A 27,236-nucleotide genomic window follows, 5' to 3' on the forward strand; every position below is an offset into this window, starting at 1 on the left:
AAAGGGAAACCTGCACTTCTATGTTTATTGCAGCACTATTTACAGTAGCCAAGAGATGGAGACAATCTAAATGCCCTAAAACAGATGAGCGGATCAAGAGGATGTGGTATATATATTGGAATACTACTCAGCAATCAAAAGAGATAAACACATGCCACTTGCAGCAACATGGATGGAGCTAGAAGAGCTTATACTAGGTGAAGTAAGCCAAAAGGAGAAAGACAAATACTGGATGATCTTAATTACATATGGAATATGAGAAATCAGACAATGGGTCAAACAAAGACAAACATTAAAACCAACGCTCAAAAGCAGATAACATATCTGAGGCATTGGGAGAGGCAGGGGAAGGGACAGAGGTGAGAAATGGGCGGTGGCACAACGCATTACAGTGGAGGACTGAGGGCGCTCTGATGGAGGGCCAAGGTGACACACCTGAAGAGAGAAATCCTGTACTGTAAATATATTAACAAGGGAATAAAACGATGGTACTTCATTAATAACAAGGAAGAGGGGTAGGACATGGAGAGGGCATTAGTGACAAATTGTCTGTAATTTTAGAATTAGTTCAATGTTTATACATTTCAAATCCATTGAAAGTGAGGCTGTTACTAATTGAGTTTCTTTTAGTTCGCACTTGTCATTGATCTTTCACGACTGTAACTGATATATTAGGATCATGGCCACAAAGGAAAGGAAAATCAGAGATGTTTTGCTTTTCCCTCTCAGCTTCCTTTTCTATTTCTGAACACTTTTGGAAACACAGCCAGTCAAATGCAAACTTGCCCATTCCTGTAGCACTGATGTAGAAGCATGAATGCCAGGAAATCCACTTTGCTAGTCTTCACACAATATGAACCACCCACATGTAACACATGTGATGTTTTTTCCTCACTTTCATGCTGGCTTCATCCCTCCTGTGCTGCTTGGAAAGTAGGATGTGGAGGAGTTGGTGTTACTGGCTTCTGAGAACCTTCTGGTTTCATAGTTGTGTAAAGGAGTAACTTGCATTTTCCAGGTATCTACAAGAATGAGTTTGCCTTTAAGTGAGGACTCAGGGAGAGACAATTGTGCGGAGGGTGCCAGGCTGCTTCTGGGTAGTCCATGTGCTTGCAGAGCAAGACTTGCTGAGGGCACTGACGCTTGCCACACTCCTTTCCTTCTCGGCAGAGGGGCCCGTCCTTGGGAAGACAGATTCTGGAGTGTGAGAGACTCTGGTTCCAGTCCCAGCGGTGCTGCCCTAAACGTGTTCCCCAGTGACCTTGAGCAGGCTGCCTATCCTGGCTCTCGGCCTTAGCTGCTTTGTCTGTGATATTATAGCAAAGGGGGCTTACTGCAACTGCATGGTTATGAGCCTAGAAGTCCATCAGCCAGCAGCATCACAGCAGGCTGGTTCAGGTTCTGGTCTAGCCACCCACCCACTCCTGGAGGCTAATCCTGGTGGCCCTGGTAACTTAGACTCAAGCGGAAAAGTGCAATAGCAGACCCAGAGAGTTATCTTACTGCTGGTGTGAAGAGCCCCTTACCCAGCTGAAATCCCTCTGTGGCTTTTAGTTTGTGCTGTTGCCCAGAGCTGGGAGAGCAGGAAGCGGCCTCTGTGCTCCAGTGTGGCTGGAACACTTCAACAGCGACCCAGGGATTCTGCTATTATGTTTCTCCTTCCTTATTGGAAGAGATGTATATTGAACAGTTTGATCATTTTTAAATGTTGAATACACCTTTGGAATCAGTAACCAGCTGAAGAAACAACAGAATATGATCAGGATACCAGGCGCGCCCCGTGCAGCCTCACACATATTAACCCCCAAAGCCAGCCATTATCCAGCTTCTTTTTGTACTTTAACATAAGCAGAATCATACTGTTCACCTTCTTTTGTGCCTGCTCAATACTGTGTGTGATTCAATCACATTGTTGTGTGTAGTTGTAGATCATTATAGATCATTACCGTTGCTATGCGATGCTTGGGCGCTGCATGTAAACACAGGTGTCCCTGCCTTTCAGGAAACCCAAAATGCTTGACTGTAACCACGATCTCACCTGGTTCATTTCTGATTTGCTCCTGCTCTGTCATCCCTGCTGGGAAAGGCTGGTGTCATCTCTCTATAAATAGCCAACACTCACTGAGGACTTGGTGAATTCTAGCTCCAGTGTGCAGTGTTTTAGGTACAATTTTTAAACTCACTTTCACAGCAACCTCATGAGGGAGGTACTGATATCTTCTTATTTCAGAGATGGGGATCAAGGTCAGGAAGGTCACTTAACAGATACAGTTGCATGGTTGGTACAGGCGGAGTAGAGTTTCATACAATTCTCTTTGATGCTGGAGCCCATACCCCTGACGCTGTGCAGTCCTGTCTCTCATACTAACACAGGACATGGCCTAAATTTATGGACCCTGCTGCAGAAAATTGGATGGACCATGCTTCTCTGCTACAAGCACAAGGTGGAAATGTCGATACTGCTGATTCTCATTACCGCCAATACTAACCTCCATCAGGTCACCCAACCACCGACTTAGTAGACACTAGCCCATTTCACTAGAGAAAATATAGGGTTAGCTGTTGTGAGTCTGGAGTTGAGACATTTTCATCAAATGATAAAGACATAATCTTGTTTTATGTGTCTTCTGATTAAAGACATCTTATTACATATATGTTGTTTATTCATTAAATATGAACAGCCAACAGCACTCTAACTCATGGCGGAATGGGCTTATTTAACATGTGTATTTTAACTGTAAGGCACATCACAGCCTCCATGAGCTTAGGAACATAAACAGCACTTCAGGCACTTGTAAGCAACAAAATCACTAATGAAAAGCTCAAACATACAAAAACCATTGTACCAAAGAGAGTGGAAATGGGCTTTGACAGTGTCAGAGCTGAGCAAGAGGACAGCACGTTGCCTAGTTTGACTGCAGCTGGAATATGGTGGCTGCATGTCACCACCCGGTGTGTGACTGTGAACATCAATGATGATTTTTGGGTTACAAATAAATTTTAACTAGCAGACAATCCTGCAAATGCAGAATCTGGAAGGATCAACTGTGCATTTCTTGACTGACTGATCTAGTCAGTCTTCATTAAATGCTAAGAGCTAGTGCAGTGATCTCATTTATGTAGTGAACCAAGCAGTGTTAACAGCCAAGCCCTCCACCCATTACAGGTCATGAAAATTCTGCCAGAGAGTGCAGAGATGGCTGCGAACAGCTGTGCAGGTTGTGCACTGCACAAAGCTCTCCATCTCCACTCTGTGATGAAGCCCCATGCCATTTTGGGCTTCTCCACCCAGAAAGTGCCACATTTGTCACCCAAAGATAGTATGTGTGCCAGTGTTAGCCTCTTGAGTGCTTCCTGGATGATTTTAATGTTGGCAGTCAAGAAGTTTGTCCAGGGATATTTCAAGGGTCGCTCTTCTAACCCATGTGCTCCTTTCAAGGATGACAATATAAGGGCCCGCTGAACAGTGCTCACCTCTATAGCACTTTCTGTAAGTAACAGGGAGTAATTTTCCTAGGTCAAGGCTACAATTTGCCTGTTCAACTATTTGCTAATTTAGAGGTTTACTATGGAGGATGGAAAGTCATGGTCCAAATTAGCATATGTAGGGTTTCTGAGAAACCCTGTCTTTAGAAACACACAATACCTTAGCATTTATTAAACACACAATTAAAAATCTTAATTTCCTGCATAATCCCTAAGACTCTCTTTCAATAGTGTCTTGAGAAAGCAGTTTAGGGAAATGATGCTGCAGATTAATAAATGAGCACTGATTCCCAATCTCTAGGCCACACACTTGCTAGGAAACCTGACTTATTGTAAGAGAAGCAGTTCTATGGTAGATGGTAGACAAAGGTCAGGACAAGTTTTGGAGGTCAAAGACAAGCCCCCACACTTCTAAATAGATTCAGGATCACTGCTTTTGGTTTCAGATGGCCTGTATCAATCAGGCCAGAAGACTGACCACATATGGAGGTGATATGAGAAGGCTGAAATAAGACAAGAGCTGGCTCCAGAAGATGGATGTGTACTTGGCAATGGCTGTCAAGATTCTATATTTACAGAAACTGCCACTTCGTAAATACCAAGTCATGCTATTTATGTAGCTGTTTCTCATTAATATATGTGGGGATTCTGTAATTATCACGAGTACTATTCAAAGGCTTCTGGAATCTTAAACAAATGAGGTAACGGATAGAGCAGGCTGAGCCCTGCAAATATGCCTAGCCTGGACTGCTGCTCATGTGAGAAGTCTAGTTGGTCAGCCAAGAGCAAAGACCCAGCACAGAGCCCAGGCCTGAGCCATAGCCACAGTCTGGCCTGGTGGCCCATCCCCTTGGGGTGTAAGCAGAGGGAGATGATACTGGGCTCAATCGCTCAAGGGTCTGGCAGAGCAGGTTGTAGGGGCCCAGGCCCCTCAGCATTGAGCTGGAGTCTGGGTGATGCTTCCCTGCAGGGCTAGCCTCCCGCGTCTACCTCTCAGTGCTCCCCAAGGTCCTCTGGCAATTTCTGGGAATCAGGAGAGGTCATTTTTAAAGCTGTGTATAGAATAAAGTTGAAAAACTGCATTAAACAGCACACCCGCTGCTCAACTGTAGTCCCTTCCAAAGTTGCAGCTCAGGCCCTGTTCTGGGAAGGGCGTCTCCTGCTCTGTAGCCCAAGCTTTGGGGCGAAACCCCACTCTGTCAGTCATAAACTGTGCGTCCTGGGCAAGATGCTCAATTTCTCTGTGCCTCTGTCTCTTTATCTTTAAAATAGAGGAGAAAATATAAGGGTGAGTCATGTAACCGCTCAGACCTTATCTCTCCATCTGTAAGTGAGAATGGTCAAAATGACAGGACAAACTCAAGTCCGCGGCAGTGCCTGGAAAGGCTGCCCACACCATCCCTTAGTGTTTAATGTCTCCCAGTTCGTGTTTTATAAGATGGCAGGCTCTTAAGAGCTGAGAACCATGCTTACCTGTCTCCCTGATGTCTGTTCTGCATCTCTCACAAAGCTAAATAAGCATGATTTCACTTGATTGAATCAGAGGTGTCTAGCATGCATCAGTCTAAAAACAACAGAATTTGTTTCCCTGCACCAGCACCTTCCCCAGGCCTCAGTTTACTTGTTCATAAAACTGGGAGGCTGGCCCTCCCTGGTGGCGCAGCGGGTTAAAGCACAGAACTGAGAATCTAAAGCCGCTTCCACATGAGTTCGATCCCCACCTGCCCCGGAGGTGACCACATGGCGCGGCAGACCTCTCCTGGCCCGCCCGCTGCTCCCCTCAGCAGTGTACTTCGTTGACCTGCCTGTTCTGCTCCCCACTCTGTCTCTGGTGAAGCCTCTCACCGCCCTTGAGCCTCTGGCCTGTAACCCAGTTCTGTATGTACAAATAAATAAATCTTTAAAAAAAAACAAAAAACAAAAAAAAAAACAAAACAAACAAACAAAAAAACTGGGAGGCTGACACCAGGAGGGGAAAAGGAGAGCAGGTGTAGACCCCAGTCAATTCCATCCTCCCCTCCCCGCCCCCACCAACTGCTTTCTCTTTATAAGCTGCAAGCCAACCAACCGATGCCTCGATTTATATATTCACACATGTCATATTTCTTTCTCTCACTCTCTTTGTAAGTATGGTAGTAGGAGAGAACTTCCTAGGAATTTCATTAAATTGCTTAAACTTTGGGGAAAACAAATTTGGAACTATCGCCTAGTCCAGGCAGGACAAATGGAATGGGGTGACTGTGTTCTGTTACCCTGATAGCTCAGATGACAGCAGGGGGCAGTGAACATCTTGACTTTTCACTTAGCTCACATCCTGAGCCTTGGGCAGTGCAGCAGGCAGGCCACGCAGGGCATGGGGCAGTGGACACTGGCGAGCCGAGTCAGGCATTGTCTGGCATCTTACCCCTTGCCATTAATATTATTTACGGGCAGTGGCTTCTATTTCATTACAAGGTATACTCTTTATGTGGAACAGCTGTGGCTTTGGCCACACTGCTCAAGTGACTGGATCTAATCCCGGGGTTCCTGGAGGAGAGCCCTGGTAAGAAGGCACAGGCACCTGCGGTAGTCTGGCCACACCCCAGTGCTGAACCTCTCAGCTCTACCTGGTGAGGTCCAGTCAGGCAATACCTAGGTCCCCGTTTGAGGGAGCTGTGTCCTCTGGAACTGGGAACTGGATAAATGGATAGATGTCAAGGGATGGGTTCAAGTCACAGGTCCCCTTCTATCTTTTACCTTATTCATAATGGCTCTTGGAGTTGGACAGGATCTTGAGAAACATTACCTTATTTATTTTTTTCAAGATTTATTTATTTATGCATACAGAACTGGGGTACAGGCCAGAGGTGCAGGGATGGTGAGAGGATTCACTAGGGACAGAGTGGGGAGCAGAACAGGCAGACTGACGAAGTACACTGCTGAGGGGAGCATGGGGCGGGTCAGAAGAGGTCTGCCATACCAAGTGGGTCACCCCCATGGCTGGGAATCAAACTCATACTGAAGTGGCTTTAGCTTTGTAGTGCTGCGCACTAAGCCAGGGAGGGCCCCCACCACCAAAGAGGACCCCCACCATTACCTTAAAGAGACAGTGTCAATATCCTAAAGGGAAGTGACTTGTTCCAGGTCTCAGAGCTGGTCAGTGGTGGTCCTGACACTGAAGGACCACCGACACTGAGCTGCTATGGAATCCACTAGCTCGGTGGAGGCAGACTCTACAAATCAGTGTTACATTATATTTCAGATAACCTTGTTGAAAGCAAGTAAATGATAAAATGAAAATGAAAAAGTACATACACTGACATATATGACATGTGACCCAGCCATACTGTCTCTCCCTTGGGGAACGGTTCTGGTGCCATCACCTATTTATCCCAAAGGCAACTGGAGATTCTCAGCGATCAACTGATATGAAAACATCAAAGCAGCAGCACTGTTATCCTTTTCATGCCCAGCAAGTTCAACTCCTTTGTATCCAGTTATCAGAAGGATCATAACAGGAAACAAGTGAAGTCTCAACCATGTCTTAAGTGAGGCCACCCCCTGTACATGCTGCACCCCCATGCCAACACCATCGCTAAATCCGGTATATATGATCACATTTGCAGAAGAGCTTTTTTCCATCCTTTCCAACACTTAAAAAAAAAAAAAAAGGGCCAGATAATTTTATAAGGGATGGCGTAGTAAATCACCCCTTTAGTCATGCTGAGTTCTTTCTAGTTCAAACAGATTCCTCTCTGAGCTGACTTGTCTATTTACTACAGGAGGGAAGGCAGTACGATTCACATCTTGCCATTTTTGGTATAGGAAAATCTGGTTCCTTTGCCAGCAGAGCAAAGAGTAGAGCAAAACTTTGAGGCAGCAGGCTGTTGGTGAGCACATGTAAGCAAGGACAGAAAAGTGTGTGACACATGCACAAGATGGCAGGATGGAGGGTCGAAGTGGAACCAACGAGGGAGAGTCACCAGGGAACAGGTGGGAGGAGCTGCACATGTTTGAGAAATAGGAGGGAGGTCTGTGGTGCTACAGTGTGGTGAGCAGTTGAGAAGGGAAGAAGGAAATGAATGTGGAGAGGCAGGCAGGGCCAGATCATGCAGTTCTGATCCTCTTTTATGCTTTTGAAGGGCAAACTGGACCATTTCATGGGACACGGGTATGACAGAGAGACCCTGGCCCAGGGATGATGAGGACGGGCAAGCACTATGTTAGCAGAGATGGAGTGAGGAGATGGGTTGGAGACAGAGGAAGCAAGATCAAGACTTGCTGATGGGCAAGGAGGGAGGGAGTCGAAGTTGAGTCTCAGGATTCCAGACAACGCAATGGATGGTGATCACAATGGCTGGGATAGCCAAGCTTAGCTGTAACAATTTGCAGAGGAGAATAAAAGCTTGCTGCCCTTTAAAAGCTCTCAGTTCCTTCTGAAGACACACACATACTTTCTGAACCCATGTCAACCTATGCATCCTCTTTAGGGAAGTGCTGAGTTGCCAAAGATATTTAAGCGAAACACACATACTTGCACATGTTTATTTATGCAGAATCACACACCTTAACTAGTTGTGCCAATGTGTTAAAAATTATTTTCTATTGTATTTTAAAAGGGTTATAGTACTCCTAAATATTCATTTATATATAATGTGTGCATTTAGATATGTTGTCCGCTCATAGGAGTATTGAGATCAAGTTACCCTTCAGGGCCTGCCCTCTTAAAAGGACAGTAAGGGGCATTGCCTCAGGCTAATTCTGCAAAGAGAACAATAAAGCAAATGAATTTGGGCCCTTGTCCAGGGCAGGATGAGAGCGTCCAGTGTAAGCAAAATTGTTAGTCCTGTCATCACAGCTTCAGATGCTGAAAAGCATTATGCAAACTACCAAGAACACATGTTTGCTTTAATCCCTGCAGTCCACAGTACAGAGGAAAAGACAATACTAACATATTCTATCAGGGGAAAAAAAAATTGATCCTCAGGCCTCCACCTTTGTGCATAAAAACTCAAACCATCAGTGTGATGGCTGAAACAGCTGGTTTCAAAATGACTGGATGCTACTCATGGGCCAGGACCAGGGCGTCCCCAGGATTCTGAGTGCAGATCACAGGAACCAGTGAAAAGCATTTCAGCCAATGTCACAAGAGTAAGGGCCATATTCAGTCCTAAGCTGCAGGCTTGCTTTGAGATTTCCAGGTGAGACAGCAGATCACCCAGAGCTGCAGACAGCTCTATTGTTCTTGGGAGAAAAGTGGTGAGAACCTTAGGAAATAAGGATTTCAAGCAAGGAAAATGCCTTCAGCAGTCAAGGACAAGAAAGCTGAGGGTGAACTTCTGGGGAAGTGGCTCCATCTGGGGTCCTAGTTTTCAGAGAAGTGGAAGGGCAGATAGTTGACAGTTTATTACAAATGACTTTTGAACCAGTTCTTTGGCAACTAGTTCCAAATATCCTAGTGAGAGAGGAGGACAACAGGGTGGTGGGAACAGGGTAAGAACAAAGAGGGAAGGAAGCACACTAGGCTACAATGGTGGGCTATGGGTGATTTGGTGATGGGTGGTGCACTATGGTGGCAATACCTGGTGGGAGTATCCAAATATTACATCACTTAAAGATAAATACATAAATTACTTAAAAACAAAGGACTCATCCCACCCCCACCTTCAAATTCCCCAATGAAAGAGGTGCTACAAAAGGAAAGATCATGTTATCTTCAAGGACAATTGGGGTTCCTTTATGTGAGAGCCAGAGAATTCTGGAAAATCTTCAGGAGTCTTTGAAGAAAGCAGGCAGTTCATTGGGATCACAGGGAATGACTCTCAGAAAGGGGTGGGACAAACGTTGCTTCCTGAAGTTTTGTTTTGAAAACCCAAACCATATTCCCAAACCTCAGTGCTGTCACCCCAGCCCTCAGCATGGTGGGATGGCATATGTATTCTGGCTCATTTGCTGAAATAATCCCTTGGGAGATACAGGTCAAGTCTTCAGGGCAAGAATTTAACTCGACAGAGTTACAATACTGTGATCACCATTTGTTTAGGCGCTATGCAAATGACCAGCAAGGACTCTCGGTCATGGTGAAATGGTGACATAGATGCAGACACAACGCTGCAGAGGGGCGCATCTGACCAGCCCACTGCCATGTCCAGGCTACCTGGCAGCACTGACATTTGGAAGAGAGACAAGGCGTGAAATTGGAGTAGGAAGTCTCTGTGTGCTTGCTTTAACTCCTCCTTCCTGTTTTGTAAGCTAATGTTTCCTGAGTATTTAACTCAGTGCACGTTTTTCACAGAAGTTCTCTCCCCAAAAGTCCATTCCACTATACTTAGGTTTGGGAGGACCCCAAGAGTCTTATAAAAACAAGGTGTTTCCATGGCTGGGCTCTTACTTAGCAGCTTAGTGGACAGACTACATACTCAAGCGAGATACAAGTTCACTTCATTCATTCATTCACTCACATACGACACCTGCAGTGAGCAAGGCCTGCATGCAAAGGGCCATGGGGCCACGTGGGGACTCAAAGGTAAATAAGCCCACAGTCCCAGCTATGTTGGAAGAGGGGGAGGGGTAAGATGCACATTACCCATGTCACCCATGTTACACGTCAGAACAGAGGGCAGAGAGCATGAAGTTCCTTAGGAGATGAACAAAGGAGGGAATTTCCAGCAGGGGCAGATCAGAGCTAGTTTCAAGTCACAGTTTTCCTAATGGGGAGAAAGCATCAAGCTGGGAAGGTGGAAGGACCCCAATGAGACCAAAGGAGACAGGGGCCTACTCTCCCAGAGAGCAGGAAGATCCTGGGATTTCTTGGGGTATGGTAAAGAATCTGGTTTCGTAAGACCATGATATATGATGTGGAGAAGAGAAAAAAGACAGGGATTACAACCGAGATGAAAAAATGTACAAAATGAAGAATGGTGTCAAAAAAGAAAAAAAAAAAGATATATATACATCATTCTCTCTACACATCATTCTTCATTTTGTACATATATATAAATGTACATATGTATACATATATATAAAAAGACTTGAAAATGGTTGTCCCAAGGATAGCAGGAATACTGGAACAGCAATAACAGCAGCAGCACTTCTGTTCTGGGCACTTGGCAAGGCCTGATTTCTTACACTGTCATGCAGAGAGCTCTGTGATATGATCATTGTCCTCATGTTGCAGGAAAACCATGGACAGAGAAGGAACTTGTCCTGGATCACCTACACCAAATAGCAGTGAGGTTTTAACCCAGGCAATCTGATGCCGTAGTCCACCCCTCTTGCTCCCAGGCTGGGCTGGTGCCCGTGGAGGCGGGATTTACTGGCCAAGTCCTGAGCAAGGCAAAGTAAAGCACCACCTGGATACTGCACTCAAAAAAGTGATTTGGTGCTAGGAACGCCTAATTTTGATTGAAAGCACACAGAATAAAGCTAGGAAGGTTATTTTGATGGCCCTTACCTGGAGAAGAGGTGACTAGGGGTTGATTCAGGTAAAACAATGACAATTGGACAGTAAACAACGTCCTGTACCTGCTACGTACTAGGCACTGAACTAAGTATGTATTATGCTTTATTTAATTGATCCCACAGGAGGAAGGTGTGAGCCTCTTTCTCTAGACAGATGGGGAAACTGAGGCAGAGTGATCAAGGTCACAGAGGTGGGATGGGGCAGGGCCAGGGCTCACACTTTTAACCTTCATAAAATCCTGAGAAATGGTAGAATAGAACTTGTCAAGTCCAAAAGCAGACACAGCACCAGAGGGAACATACCAAAGGAATAATTACTTTGGGGGGAGCGCTAAGACCCTTGCTGTTCCCAGCTGGTGAAGTAGGAAGGGAAATGTATGGTTGAGTGGAAAGAAGAGCTTCTGGAATGAGGCCTGGGGGGAATGACCCAGCCATTGAGGGGGTGTGAAGGTTATTCCATCTGAGGTACCTGAACAGAGTAGCAGCAGACTCCTCACTGTTCACTCCATGAGGGAATAACACCCCCGCCCCGAAACCATTTCCAGTTTGGTTTAGCCAGACTATGGAAAGCTACTGGAGGGTGCTCCCAATGACTGGCCTCAGGAGCTCTGACTGGATCTACTGAAGAAGACACTGCATCTGACTAGCACGCGTGGTGACCCTCTGGAAAGTGGCACCAGGGAGGGACACAGAAGTCATGTCACTGGCCAGAGTGTCTAGGATGAACTCAAGGTGTGGGCAAGATGAAAGCCCACTCCTTTCTGGGTTAGCCCAGCTGGCATGTGTTGTGGCACACACCTCCTTACAGTACTGCTCCCTGGCACTTACCACCTGGCTTACCAACCTGGCAGCTTCCATCCCTTAGCTGGGGGCTTCCAAGCAGCTTAGCTCGCATGGATGTGCAACCCACAGAGAAGAATGGGCAGTGGCAGGAGATAAACACTACTATTCACACGAGCCCCAGTGGGGACAAGGGTGGCGCATATTTTCCACCATTTAGTAGTCCCCTGGGGTTAAGCCCCAGCCACTCTGCCACAGCGGCATACTCTTAGGAGCCTTCGGTGACTGCCTTTTCTCCTCTGCCTCACCCCAGGATGCTTCCTGGGATCTTGTCCCAGACAAAGCACCTGCCCTGGACTCCCGTCTGAGGACGAGCTGCTGGCAGTCATGCCTGAGACACATGTGGGCTACAGGGGAGCTTCTGGAGCAGACACACAGGGAGAGCGGCTCCGGAGGCTTCCAGCTGTGGAAGTAGCTATATCTGTATTCCTGGGGTGTAGAGATTTCTGGGCTTTAAGGTCAAGTTTTTGCAAACTTGAAACTTCTCTTTGGGGTCTTCGTACTTATTGGGGGCAGGAAGAGACTTGATAGATGGAAGAAAAATCAAATTTTCCTCTGGATAATGTACATGCTGAAGTTTGAAGGCATGATGAACCACAGATCTTATACTGAGCTTCTCCAGAGGACAAAATTGTTAGGAGACTATTGACAAAAAGGAAAAAAAAAAAAAACAAAAACAAAAACCAACAACACCGAATGGAGTGTAAGCACTTGAAATATATAGGATGTTTTCTAATAAATAGGCACATTTAATTGACTATCCAGAATGATTTGTACTGAAGATTTGTTCTGTAACCTATGACATATGATAAATCCAAATAACAGTGCCTCATTGCTTATATAACAATCAATCTTCTATTTTTCAGAGGAAAAAGCACTACAACATGTAACAAGTTGATAATGACTATTGTGTACATAGATTGTGCCCACTGGAAATCTCATCTCAGACAAACACATAAATAAAATCTTAATTAAAAAATAGAAACAAATCATGAAGTGGGGATGAGTGGACCAAGTAGAAAATTAAGTACATGGGATGAAAAGAAGCAGAGAGCAGCCTGCAGTTTTCACCGGTAAACATGTGATGTCCAAGTAATGTGCCTCCTCTCTCTTCAAAGGGACTCTGAGCTAAAGCACACAATTAACCCTATCACAAACTTCTTTCTACATTGTACTGGGCCTAGGACATGGACTACAGAGACTGTAGACAGGTTCACCAGAGACCTAGAAGGACCAGGAGTCTCAGAATCTTGCATCTTCTCTAGTCTCAGGGTCTGAACTGGGTTAACAGTTGTAGGGTACTTGTCCATGCACAGAAGCAAAGCTGGACACCAGTATAAGCTGCCTAATTGGGATGGGAGACCTCAGGAGAAGATCGGGAAAATGAGTCAGGAAACCTCTACTCATGTATGTTATCCAGGAAGGTACTGATGTTTAGTACTGCTTGTGGGCCTCTGGGACACAGGGTTGTGGGTGTGTGTCAACAGCCCAAGGGAGACACGAGGGAACTGAGGTATTCATCCACCAACCTCTCTCTCAGACAGGGCTCCATCTGGATACTGAAGATTTCCTGATACTTCTGGTCCATAGACTGGACCAGAAAAAGTCTGGAGTGCTGGGCTCTGGGACCAGCAAAAGTCTAGAGTTACAGGTTTGGAAGTTGGGGGCTGACAGACACACAGATATTGCAAATGTCAAGGAGATCCAGGCGGAGTACTAAGTAGTTAGTGCCAGACAATGCAAGGAACTTTTCATGTGGTCTTCCTAGATTCTCCAAGATAATCTGATGGGGTGGGTGTTTTCTTTATCCCCATGATAGATGAGGAAACTGAGGTGCTGTAAGGCCAAACAACTTGTTCCTGATGCTGCAGCTGCTAAGTGCAAAGGTTAGGAGTGAAATTCAAGTACAATTCATTCAGTGTACACATCTAACCCCTCACACTTCTATCCTACTCAAGAGTCCTGGGGAATCAGTCCGTCAGCCTAAGGTGTTCAGCCCACAGGGCTGAATGGTTGACCTGGGCTTTCTGAACTACATCTCATGTGCAAGGAGGGGAGGGAGTGACTTAGGATCTATGGAAACATAATTTACTCTCTTTGTGTTAATCCTCTCTGCACACCAGTTTTAGCTTTGTGTTGACACTGATAAATTCGGTACATGCTCAGCACTTTTCCAAGAGTAAACAGCAAATTCCACAAGCTGTTCTAATCATTTTTCTCTTCCAGGGTGAAATCCCTTAACTAAACACGTCTGCCCAGTGAGTGAGTTGTTGCAGGGAACTTTCTAACCAGATCATGTAGGTCCCCTTAAATTTCAAGTCCCTTGTTGAAACCCTTTCTCTCAAAGCCCGGGGCTTGGTGGAAAAGCCAGCTGTGGAGAAGCCCCCAGAACACCCACTGTGATGTTGACCCTTAGAGAGGATCTGTCTTTGGTCCCCAGACAGGAGTTTCTTTGTGATGGACTAAGAGGCCAGTTAATCTTAGAAAGGTGTGGGGTTTGGAAGAAGGTGAATACCAAAAACCCTAACAATCCCTGAGTACCTACTATGAGTACCCACTTATGGATGTGGAAATGGAGGCCTGGGGGAACCAAAAGGCTGAGTGAGACACTGGAAACAATGTGGCCACAGAAGGAACAAAATAGCTTCCAAAAAAATAGAAGTGTTTTACTGAAATGTGGCTGAGCTAGCCACCATCTAGGGTAAGAGCTGGTTACAAGATATTTAGGGAACAGAAAAAGCATGGCCTTGAAACTTCCCAACCACCTGCCTAATAAGACAGTCAGGCACAACAGGCGGCAGGGAGCCTGACAGTCTGAGTCACTGACAGGCTGGAGGAAACTGGCGGGCGTCCTCCCTTGGGCCCGCTCCTGTGTCAGGCCTTTCCTCTTGCTTCAATAAATCCACACTTGCTTGTTCTCACGTTTGTGTGGCAGTTGTTTTTCCTCAGTGTACACAGCGGGCCTGTGAGCATCCACTCTCTTAACAGAAATTGAGGTCAGGGAAAATCTCTGTGACTTGTTCATAGCAGCAAACTTGCTGGTGATATGAGGTTCTTCACTCTTCATTTGGCGTCCTTTTCACCCAACAAGCCACCCCTCCCTGGCCCTGGGCTGTAGCCATTCCCTTCCTGGTATCCTGTTGGGTTGAATTGCTAAACCCAACCGACCATCCCTTCTGAGGAGGAATTTCAGGACTATCACCTCTTTTCAAAACTTTATTTCCTGGTCATCTCTGCTTCATGCCTGCAAGCTGACACCAGAAGCAGGAAGAAGTTGCCTCTAGGCCTCCTAGTCACATGTGGATATTAAAATGCCTATTAATTAAAATTAGATTAAATTAAATTAAAAGTCACTTCCTCAGTCACGCTCACCACACTTCAAGTGCTCAGGAGCCACAAGGGGCCAAGAGAACACTCCTGGCACTGGAAGTTCTAGTGGATAGTACTGTTCTATAAAAATAAAAGGGAATCTCAAGAGTGAGAGAAGCTGAAGGATGGCCTTGGAGAGACAAAAATAACCCCTAGGGCTGAGGTGGACCAATGAACTTTGATATGCAAAGCTGCCTTTCCAAGTGCTGGGGGAGGGGTGGTGGAAAGCAAAGGGGCCTCCTCCCCACTCCTGCTGCTCCCCTGGCCCTACAGCCCCTAAGAACCCACTAGTCCATCTATTTATTCTTTGGCTCCGAACAAAAGCAATCTGGGCCCCAGGGAAGGGAGACCATCAAGAGAAACCATTCTCCCCTTAATAAAATTAAACAGCAGGCCTTCCCTGGTGGCGCAGCGGGTTAAAGCACAGCACTAAGAAGCTAAAGCCACTTCCACATGAGTTCGATTCCCGCCTGCCCCAGAGGTGACCACATGGCGTGGCAGACCTCTCCTGACCAGCCCGCTGCTCCCCTCAGCAGTGTACTTCGTCGATCTGCCTGTTCTGCTCCCCGCTCTGTCTCTGGTGAATCCTCTCACCCTCTGCATCTCTGGCCTGTACCCCAGTTCTGTATGAATAAATAAATAAATCTTTAAAAAAAAAATTAAACAGCAGAGTTAACTAGAAGAAGCACAGGTCCCAAGAAAATGACATACATGTGGTGAGGCCCTTTCAAAAAGAGTTCCCTCCCCAGGACTTTAAGGGGGAACAGAAAGTTCCAACAGTGAGGTAGCTCTTCCCACTTAGGACTTAGGCTCTCCCCAGAACTCCCATCTTAGCTCTTCAAGGACATGTGCAAATTCTATATCACTTTTGCTCCAAGGAGCTGGGGGTGATTGGGTTAGGGTTCTAGTCCCCAGACACCCACCCTCCACCTCCTGAATGCAGGCCTCAGTCTCCTGGCTGCTGAAGACCTGATCTAGGGGAGGCCAGCAAGATGGGGGCTCAGAGAAAACCCTCGTTATTTTCCTCCACATTGTCACAACTAGGCTGTAGTAAACCAAGCCAGAACACCTCTCAGAGAAAAATAGACTAGGCAATGGTCTGGCAGAAAAGGTAGGAACAAACTTTAAATGACTTTTTATAGTAATATCAGGGCTGTACAATCCCCGAGAGAGGGTGGTCATTGTGCAGAACCTCTATAACTGTAACAGGTACAGGTTTCATGGACTCCGCCCCCACTCCAGATACCGAAACTACTAATCCTATCAATAACAAGGAGAAGCACGCTGGGACATGAGGGCGGAGCTGAGCAACCAGGTTGGGATAAAACCGGACATATGGGCTCTGGGGGTCTCTTGGCCTGCTGGTTCATGGCTGATCGTTCTGGCTCTCAATTGGTTTTCAGCGTGCTGGTGGTGTCCAAATCAGCAGAACTGGTAGGACATCCTAGTTAACTTGTATTTCTCTCCCTTTTCCCCTGGGTTATTCCTTTACCTTTCTCCTTATAAATAAATCCATTATTTAACCTTTTTGAGTGTGTCCATAATACGATTGAATCGTAAGTGCGCGGGTGAAGACCCACAGACAGGCAACCCAATTCACATTGGGGTGCCCTGTAACATAACTACTGACTTGGGCACATGCCAACATCAGCAAAACCTGAGACCTGGCACTGCACTGGAGAAAGGGGTGCATGAGTTGGCACTCAGGAGAGGGGTGCCCTGCTGGAGAGCTGCAAGGATAGTGTGCAATGTGAGTGAGGCTGACCAGTGTGAGCCAGAAGCTCTCAATATACAACAGCTGGAGACTGAATTGGCAGCAGAAACAAGTCTGAGCATCTGTGTCTCCTCATAGAAGAGGCTACTACCCTAAGTGGAGGGTGGGATATTCAAAACACCTGCTATCCCCACTCCCAGGGCTGAAACCAAAACAAAGAACACTTGAAAAAGCTAGAGCTCAAACACCTGTTAATAAGAGGAACAAACATCCCAGAATAAGGCTTTGTGCTGGAAGGGAAAAGAGAACAACTCCCAGTCTGTGATCCTATCCCAACTACAATCCATGCCCAGGACTACATCTTGTGCTCAAAAGTAGAGTGAAATCAGACATGAGAATTAAGAGACTAGTGTAAGTCTCCCATGCTGGAGAAAGCAAAAAACTTTGAGGCAGTTTCAAACAGAATTGCAGAACATGACTGAAGGAATTCAAGGTGACAGTTTTTTCTTTTCTTTTGCATAGAATAAATGGTGTGTGTGTGTGTGGGGGGGGTAGCGTTGAGAGCCGGGAGCAGTACAGGCCAAGTTACTGAAATACATTGCTAAGGGGACCAGTGTGTGGGTCAGGAGAGGCCTGCCATGTCATTTCCCTGGTGTGGGATTGGATTGAACTCAGGCAGTAGTGGTGATAACTTTAAGACTTAACCCCTAGGCCCCCAGGAAGGTCCCCAGGTAACAGTTCTATCAAGACTCATGAACTCAAAACAACAATGGAGAATATGAAACAGCACCAGAATAAAGATAAAGAAAATATAAGGCAGCAGCAATTAGAAGTATTGGAGCTAAGAAACACTAAAGCACAATTAAAAACTCAACAGTACACAAACAGTAGCAATGGAGGAAATTAATGAGCTTAAAACACAAAGTTGGAGAACATACAACTAGAACAATATAGAGAAAGAGAATAAAAAAGAGAAAATAGTTTAATAGATCTTTGGGATAACATAAAGATAAATAGCATCCATACCATGAGGGTCCAGAAGGAGACGAGGAAGTCATAGAAAATGTATTTAAGAAATAGTTGCGGAAAATCATTTAAATCTGAAAAACGACCCAGATATTTTGACCTAAGAAGTCCCAAGAGATCCAAACAAAGTAACACCCTCCCCTTTCCCTTCTCTACCTCCTCCATGAAACTATGTTATTATAAAGCTGTTGAAAATCGATGACAGGTCATTTTATTAAAAAAAAAAAATCAAGACCTGTAAGGGAAGACCAATCAGACTATCAGTGGAAATATTACAAACGTGAAGGGACTGAGAGGAGATATTTAAAAGAAAACTAATTCCGGGCCCTCCCTCATAGCACAACAGGTTAAAGGTAGGCAGAGTTGCTTCAGTGAGAGTTCAGTACCAAGTCAGGGAGGTGACCCACAGGGCCTGGCAGACTTCTCCAGACCTGTCTGTCACTCCCTTCAACAGTATATTTCGTCAATCTGCCTGCTCTGCTCCCCATCTGAATGATCTCACCACCTGAGCACCTCTAGTTTGTATCCCAGTTCTGTATGCATAAATAAATAAATCTTTAAAAAAATTATTAGAAAAGAAAAAGAAAAAGACTTTCAACCCAGAATCCTTTATCAGGCAAGATTAAAGATTCAAGATTCAAGACAGAAAGAAGAATAACGAATGTCACTGAAAGCGGAAAGAATTTACTAACACCAAACTACACATAAAAGAAACTGTATAGGGGATACTATAAAGCAACATGACAATAAATACAGAGGCAACAGACACCAAAATCATGTAACGTGAAGGAAGAGGAAAGTAACAATGTGGCCCACCAAAATGAGTTAGAGACCAGATGTCCCATGTGTCATAAGTAACGCATCATATACTAACCTCAGTAGAATCCTAGAAAAAAATTCATAGAGGTTAACACATAAGACAATGGAAATGGAATCTAAACAAAAAATAAGAAGACCTCAAAAAAGCCCCCCTCCAAAACCATAACCATAACAAAATGGCAATTAGTACTTATGTCTAATAATCCTAATTCACCAAAAGATGTTAAAGTAGCTGAGTGGATTTCAAAACAAAGTCTGACGTTCTGTTGTTTATAAGAAGCACATCTTACCAACAAAAATAAGCATAGGTTAAAAGTTTAAGGCTGGAAGACAGTTAAACAAACAAAAGGCAACCAAAGCAAACAACACACACACACAGAGCAATCAGTTACAGCTATACTTACATCTGGTAAAAGAGACTTCCAATTAAGAAAAGTAATAAGACATTGAGAAGGACACCATAGCAACAGTCTAAGATAACAAGAAATAAAACTCATAAGTATACATGCACCAAATGATAAAGCACCAAGATATATGAGAGACAATAATAGAACTAAAGAGAAATACTGATAATAGCACAATAATACCAGAGGACTTTAATATGCTATTTACAACAATGGAGGTCAAATAATAATAATAAATCAGGAAACAACAGCTAGACCAAATAGGTATCATAGAACATCCACCCAAGCTGCCTGATAAGCATTTTTTCAAGAGCACATGGGGGACTCTGGCGGCATAGAGGTTAAGTCTCAGCACTGTCACCACTACAGCCTGAGTCTAATCCCCAGCTAGGGAACTAACCCATATGTAGACCAGCAGAACTTTCCCATCTCTCCCACTGCTTCCCTTAGCAGTGTGTCTCAGTAAATCTACCTATTCTGCTCTCTACTTGTGAATCTTCTCACTCCCTGCTCCCTGCACCTCTGGCCTACACCCCAGTTCTTCTGTACATACATAAATAAAAATAATTCTTTTTTTTTTTTAAAGACCTATCCATTCATTCATATAGAACTGGGGTACAGGCCAGAGATGCGGAGGGTGAGAGGATTCACCAGAGACAGAGTGGGGTGCAGAACAGGCAGATCGACGAAGTACACTGCTGAGGCGAGCAGCGGGCGGGTCAGGAGAGGTCTGCCACGCCATGTGGCCTCCCCCGGGGGCAGGCGGGAATCAAACTCATGTGGAAGTGGCCCAAGCTTCTCAGTGCAGTGCCCTAGCCCGCTGCGCCACCAGGGAGAGCCAATAAAAATAATACTTAAAAAAAAAAGAGCACATGAATATTTTCAAAAGTAGATCACAGGTTGGGACAAATAATTTGTCAATAAAACTACAAAGACTGAAATTATACCTAGGGCCCTCCCTGGTGGCACAGTGGGTTAGGACACAGTACTGCAAGCTGGCCACAGCTGCTTCAGTGTGAGTTCGATCCCCTGCCCTGGAGGCGATCCACATGGCACGACAGGCCTCTCCTGATCCTCCCGCTGGCTCCCCTCAGCAGTGTACTTCATCAATCTACCTGTTCTGCTCCCCACTCTGTCTCTAGTGAGGCCTCTCACCACCCCTGCACTTCAGTTCTGTATGAATAAATAAATAAATCTTAAAAACAAGAAATTATACCTAGAACCATCTTTGACCATAATGCCATAAAGTTAGGAATCAATTATAAGAAAAAACAGGCAAGATTATGAGTAAATGGAGATTAAACAAAGTATTGTTCAATTCCTATTTGCTAAAAGAGGAAATCAAAGCAAAAGTTAACAAAATACCTTGAGATGAATGAAAATCATGATACAAAACCCCCCATATCACTGAGACTTAGCAAAAACAAAAGCGATTTTAAGGGAGCAGATAATTGTGTTACAGGTCCACAGTGAGAAGCAAGAAGAATCCCAAATAAATAATCTCATATCACAGGAGGAGCAAACAAGTCTAAAAGTTAGTAGAAGAAAGGGAATGATGAAAATATAAGCAGAAATAAATTTTTAAAATAAAATTAAATAAATTAAAGGCTTCAAATAAAATCAGTGAAACAGAGTTTATTCTTTGAAAAGACAAACAGACTAGACAAACCTCTAGTTAGGCTAACAAATAAAGGAGAGACAATAATAAACAGAATTACTTGTGGACAAAGCACCACAGATAGCACAAAAATACAGAGTCCTTAGAGATTACTATGAACAACTATATGCCAATAAATTTGATAACCTTGAAGAAATGCAATAAATCTCTAGGTCAATATAATCTACCAAGACTAACCCAATAAGAAACAGATGAGTTGAACAATCTGATCACAAGCATGCAAATTGAAAGAGTAATAAAGTCTTCTGAAAAACTAAAGCCCAGCTCCAGAGGCTTTACAAATGAATCTTATCAAACCTTTAATGAAGAATTAATGCCTATCTTGTTCAAATTATTTTATTTAATGTGAGAAGGAGTGCTCCCTAATGCGATTTACATAGCCAAGATTGCCCTAAAGTATTAGGGCACAAAGTCAGCACAAGAAAATTATAGACCTGTATCCTTGATGATCATTCACACAACAATTTTCAAGCGATCACTACCAAATCATTTATCACAAGGATATAAACTATAATCAACTGGAATTTATCCCAGAGAGCAAGAATTGCTTAATAAACTTAAATCAATCAATAAAATACATTATATCAATAAAAGTACAGATAATAATCATATGATAATATCAATAGAGAAAACATTTGATAAAACTGAGCACTCATCTTTGTTCAAAACTGAAAACAGGGTGGGAAGAGAAGGAAACTACCTCAAAATAATAAAGGCCATAAATCACAAGCCAACAGCCAATATATTACTCAGAAGTGAAAAATTGAAAATTTCCCCTTAAATTGGGGACAAGATAATAATGTCCTTTTACCACTGCTGTTTAGCTCAGTGTTAGAGGTTTTTGGTCAGAGTTATCAGACAAAAGCAGGGGGGAAAATAAAGGAATACAAGTCAGAAGAGAAGTGAAACTATTACTGTATATACAAAATCCTAATGATCCCATCAAGAAGTAATTATAAACAGTCAACTTAATGAATAGTAAAGCAACTCAGAATGACAAAAACAAATATTGGTCATTTATAGCGCAGAAAATTCAATAGGGCAAATTACTTTCAACAACAGTGTGATGTTAAGGGGGGTGGTTGAAATGGACAAGGTGAAAAAAGGGAGGCTATTGGGGAACAAAACCACATACATCCATAAAAAAAAAAAAATCCTGACTCAGGAGAAGTGAACCCATAAGCTGGCTCGAGAGAGTGGTCAAGCAGGGGGAAAATAAAGAGCCAAGCCAACTAGTAACTTCCAGGGGCTGTAAATTTAGCAACAGTGAACTGCCCACGTTGGGTGCTCAAGCAGAGCACATGCCCAGGACACCAAGGAGTGTGAGCTCAGATGCAGGCAGACCAGAAATTGTGAGATGGGAGCAGGACCGGAGCAGTCCAGATCATCTAGCATCTTTCTAGGCTGGGGCTACTACAGCAAAGAGGACTTAGGGATTGCTCCCTGAAAAACGGAATTCCAGAAGGAGGATATTATTTGAATGGCCTCCTTCTCCCCCGAGAACCCAGTCACATTCATCACCTCCACCCCATGGTCGTATGTACAATACGAATTGGTTTTCTCTGCAGCTTTGGGGGAACAAGGAGGTCTTAATCTTTGTTCAGAAATGAGAATATCCTTAATTGTAAAAGACCAACCAGGGAATCAGAGAGCATTTAGATATACATCCATAGAGAGAATTTCCCCAAAATCCAGACCGGAAAACAACTCCTTGGTGTGGAGACAGAGAATGTGAACAGGCGTGGGGACCAAGCGTCCATCAACCTTGGAATGAGGTCCTAGACAGCATCATTTGCAGATTGACATCAATGATCCTGGCTGAGAATTTCCCTGTTTGGCAGCTCTGGTTTGATAACCCAGCACAAGAATCCTGCCTCTATTTTCTAAATGACCTGCACTATGCCAACCTCTGTTTAAAGCACATGAGCCCCTAAAACAGGCACTGGCTTCTGAAGGCAGTCAAGATGGACATGTGGACCAGAGAGTCTCCTAGCACTGGACACAGCAGATCTAAGGGCAGATGGTGAGGGCCTGCTACTTGCCCATGCATCCTTATGCCACCCTGGGAACCCGAGATCCTCAAGGAAGAAATTCCTTCTGCATGCACAGATCACCACCCAACTTTCCTGTTGGCTCCTCCAAGCCTTGTCCTTTTAGAATGTGAAGATGGTCAACAGAACATTCTCTGATTCTTTTCTCCTGGGCTGGCCCTGAAGTACTAAATCAGCACCTCTTCCAAGTCTCCTCTTCCAAGCAGACTTACTTAGTAAGGATCATAGAATCACTTTTCAGGATGATTTTTACACTACCTCACACACAAGCACATAGAAATACTTGCTTGCAGGGAGAGAGGAATTAACCTTGGGAGGCGGAGAATCTACACTTAGGAGAACACGTTTGAAAGGTGACCCAGTACACAGAGGGAATTTATTTCTGCTGGGGTGGTTGATGTATTAAGAGCAGACAGAATGAGGGGGCCTCCCTGGTGGTGTAGGGGTTACATCTCAGTGCTGTTAATGCTGTGGCCTGAGTTCGATCCCCAGGCAGGAAACTAACCCACTTATGGTGTGGCAGACCTCTCCTGTTGTGCCTGCTGATCCCCTTAGCTGCGTGCTTCAGTAGATCCACCTGTACTGCTTCCCACTTTCCAGTGGCTCCTCTCATCCCCTGAATCTTTGACCTACACCCCAGTACTTCTATTCATCAGTCAATCTTTTAAATTACAAACTATGGTCTAGAAAATTGTCCATAGGATTCTTCCTATGGAAGCAAGCTCTGTAAGTTCCTCACAGGCAGGGAATACAGCTTTCAGAGTCTCCATGTCACAACAGATTGGTTATAAAGCAAGTTTTAAGACAAGTGTGTTTTCTTGGGGATATTCAGTTGATAAAATCACACAGATCATGGATTTCCACACATGAAAGGAAGCCTTACAATGTGAACTAGCTGGAAAGAGTAGAGATATTTCTAGTGCAATCTAAGGATTTAGGTTTCTGAAATCCACAAAACCAGAAAGATCCAAGGGAAAATTAAAGCTAGAGAGTTTGGAAAATTTAACCAGCAATGGCTATTTGAGCTTCACAAAACTCACACAAAGGGAAGTATTTACACAAAAGAAAGGAAAAAGAGAAGTAGGTTTGGACACTTAAGACTGAAAAGAGTTTCAGAGGTCCTCAGACCATCAGTGTACACAGACCAGTGCCCAACTGAGCCTGAAGGCGATGGGTCTTATGTGAAAAGTAAACTCACAGAGGTTACATGGAATGGGGCAGGTGGGTTTAAGTACAAGGGCTAAATCTAGTCAGGTTTCAGAGAACGATCTGAAAGGACTGGGAGAAATTTGGACAAGACCTGAGAAGACTACCAGTTGATCCTATAAAAGGCCTGCCCCAGACCCTCTCCCTGGGGCAGGGGGCGGAGGGTGACACACCTCTGGGACTCTCAGGAGGTCTTCCCACCCCTTATTAGAGGGGAGAGACCCAGCTCTTAGGGCTCCAGATGTGAAGACTTTCAGTCCTCCAAACCCCTATCACTATGCCCCTCCGCAGTCTAAGGGTGTTCTCAATGTAGCTGGGACTCTGGCACCCAGGCCCAAATGGCCCTGAGTCTTTCTGGATGGCCAGCCTGGGCTTTGCTCATGTGACGGAGGGAATACAATTCCAGGTTCTCAGGCCAGGCCTGCCTACTTTGCCCACCCTCGGCAAGGAAGGGAGGCAAGAGCAGGAATCACTTTCCACTACCTCCAATGAGGTGGCTCAGTCACTTAGGGCTACCTCCCAGGAAGCCCCTCCTTGTCCTTGGTATCTGCTCTCTCCAGGTACCCAAGGCTGTCTGTTCCTGCTGAGAAGCCCTTTTCTCCCTTCTCCTTTAAGAAATGCCTTCCCACTCTTTAAGTTCAGCTCAACTTGCCCTGGATGGAAAGCCCAAGAGAGCTGCTCTTGCACCTGTGCTTCTAGGAGGGTCTGGCCCAAGCTAGGTGACTGCAGAGCCTCAGATATGCTTTCTAGGCTTCCCTGGCGGCACAATGGGTTGAGTCTCAGCACTATGAAACCATTAGCAGACACTGCAGCATGAGTTCGATCCCAGCCATGAAACTGACCCACACAGAGCAGCAGACCTCTACTGCCTCGCCCACTGCTCCCCTCAGCAGTGTATTTCAGTAGATATGCTTGTTCTGCTCCCGACTCTGACTCTGGTGAATCCTCTCACCCTCTGCTCCTCTGGTCTACACTCCAGTTCTTGTATGCATAAATAAAACTTACAAAAAAAATAAGTGCTTTCTAGATGGGTTACAGCAGGAAACCGCTAGCTGTTGTGACCCATGCATTCATCTGTTTGCTGCATGCCCTGAAATGCACAAGTCTTCTTGCAACCAGTGGCATTCACCTACCAATCTCTGAGTATCCTAACTGTGCAGGAGACAAATAGAATTGCAGATGCCTGCACTGAACAGATAGGGATTGAGCAGCTTTTGATGTTCAGCAAACCAGACCATGCAAAGGGCTTCTCCCAGTAGCCTTACATCCTACCGGGGAACTTATATTCTCATGGGTCTGGTCATGGAAGATTTGGCCCTTGACCTCGAGGAGGGCACAGCAAGTTCACCCTAACATATGCCCGGCCAAGTAGAAGAGGTGCCCTCCTATTGTGGGAGTCTGGCTGTGAGGTGGTACATGTATTAAGGCAGCAGGGTCAAGTTTCCCTGTAAGAGAAAGATCGGGGGAGAGGCCTGCATGGGCTTGGTAATGGTACAGGCTACTTGGGAAGAGTATTCTGAAGTGTGATGTGCCTGAAGCATGATCTCAAAGGGGTAGAGGGTGACCTTGGCTCCTGAGCTCCCCGCTTGTGGTTTCTACAGCAGGGCCCAGGGCAGGGGCTGAGTGTGGGTTAGATACCAGTGATGACAAAATGCGAGGCTGCAGGCTTATGTCCCTTACTGTGCCTCCAGTGGCTACCTGGCCCTGATCTACCCCACCTGACAAAGATCTACCCCAAACAGGAGAAGCCTAGGGATAGCCTGGATTCATGAAGAACAAGACAATTGTATCCCTTCTAGTATCAACTCATTTGCAGAGGTAGGAATGCAGGGTTTGTAACTGTAGGTGGCACTGCCATCTTGGGAAGATGGAAGCTCGCACCGTTTGGGCTGAGAGTGGAGATTTCACGTGTCAGTTGTCAAGGCACTAGGGGCTAATGGCTACCAGGGTATTCTGGATCCTACACAGTGCCCGGGTCTCCTCAGCTTTGCAACAGGGGAACCTCTTGGGTGTTGACAGTGGCAGCTGGCACACATGCCTGCGGCATTCCTGAAGGTGGCAGAGTCTACTTTATCCTTGGTTATTTTTAGATGATGTTTTTGCTGAAAAGGAACTTCTCATAGCTTTTTGCCAAGGAAGAGTTCCACAGTGTTGGGGGTAAACAGGGAAAGATTTAAAGAGTTAGTTTAAACTGGGCAGGGGATGGACCCACAATATGGAGTATCAGATACCACACACACAGCAAGGATGCAGAAGTAGGGCCCAAAGACATGTCTGGTCTGCCTGCTGAGCTCAGAATGTGCCTCTGACCTACTCTTGGGAAAGACTGAAAAATAAGCCTTGGTTTCCTCCCGAGTAAAAGGAATCCAGTGGAAATGATGCATGTGACTGCAATGACTGGAAATTAAAGTGCTGGGTTTTCCATTCTGTTCACTGAAATTCCTGGATTGCTATGTAGAGTCACACAGGGGTGGCCACACAACTTCAGTCCTTTGGGCACCCCCATCTGGACATCTGACATGGGAATGGAGAAGCCCAGTTGAAGGGCCCTCAGACCAGCATTCCAACTGCCCCATCTAGGGTCCCAGGTCCTCTGGTGCAGCCTCTCCTCTGCTGATTGTGAGCTACCTAAAGTGGCGACTGGGTGTGTGGCCATTGGGGAGTTTGCTTTGCAGTCGTACATCACCAGAATGGAATGAAGAGCATTCTGGAGGAGAGCGAATGCCAACAGAGCTGGGAAAGCACAGTGATATATACCTAGTCCAGAATTTGGCCTGGGGCCTGTCCAGATCAGCAGCCACTCCTTAGATGCATCTTCACACACACATCGTCCCCACTCACCAAGTGCCCGGGCATAAGGCAAATCAAAAGCTTTCTATCCACAGGGTCTGCAGAGGCAGATTCTGGGCACCGGTGGGCATTAAGAGTCAGAAGGGGGCCCTCCCTGGTGGCTTGGCGGGTTAAAGCACAGCACTGAGAAGCTAAAGCCGCTTCTGCATGAGTTCGATTCCCGCCTGCCCCAGAGGTGACCACATGGTGTGGCAGACCTCTCCTGACCCGCCCGCTGCTACCCTCAGCAGTGTACTTCATAGATCTGCCTGTTCTGCTCCCCGTTCTGTCTCTGGTGAAGCCTCTCACCATCCCTGAGCCTCTGGTCTGTACCCCAGTTCTGTATGCACAAATAAATAAATCTTTAAAAAACA

At 45.3% G+C, this 27,236-nt stretch overlaps 1 protein-coding gene across 1 annotated transcript in view; it reads right to left on the reverse strand.

Annotated features, from left to right (window-relative positions):
- The window catches only part of SLC24A3 (solute carrier family 24 (sodium/potassium/calcium exchanger), member 3), a 457,509-nt gene that overhangs the window by 166,222 nt on the left and 264,051 nt on the right, over positions 1-27,236 (reverse strand). The gene's annotated exons all lie outside the window — the stretch shown is intronic.

This window comes from Condylura cristata, unplaced genomic scaffold (assembly GCF_000260355.1).
Source record: "Condylura cristata isolate star-nosed mole 26May11 unplaced genomic scaffold, ConCri1.0 scaffold00022, whole genome shotgun sequence".
NCBI lineage: Eukaryota > Metazoa > Chordata > Mammalia > Eulipotyphla > Talpidae > Condylura > Condylura cristata.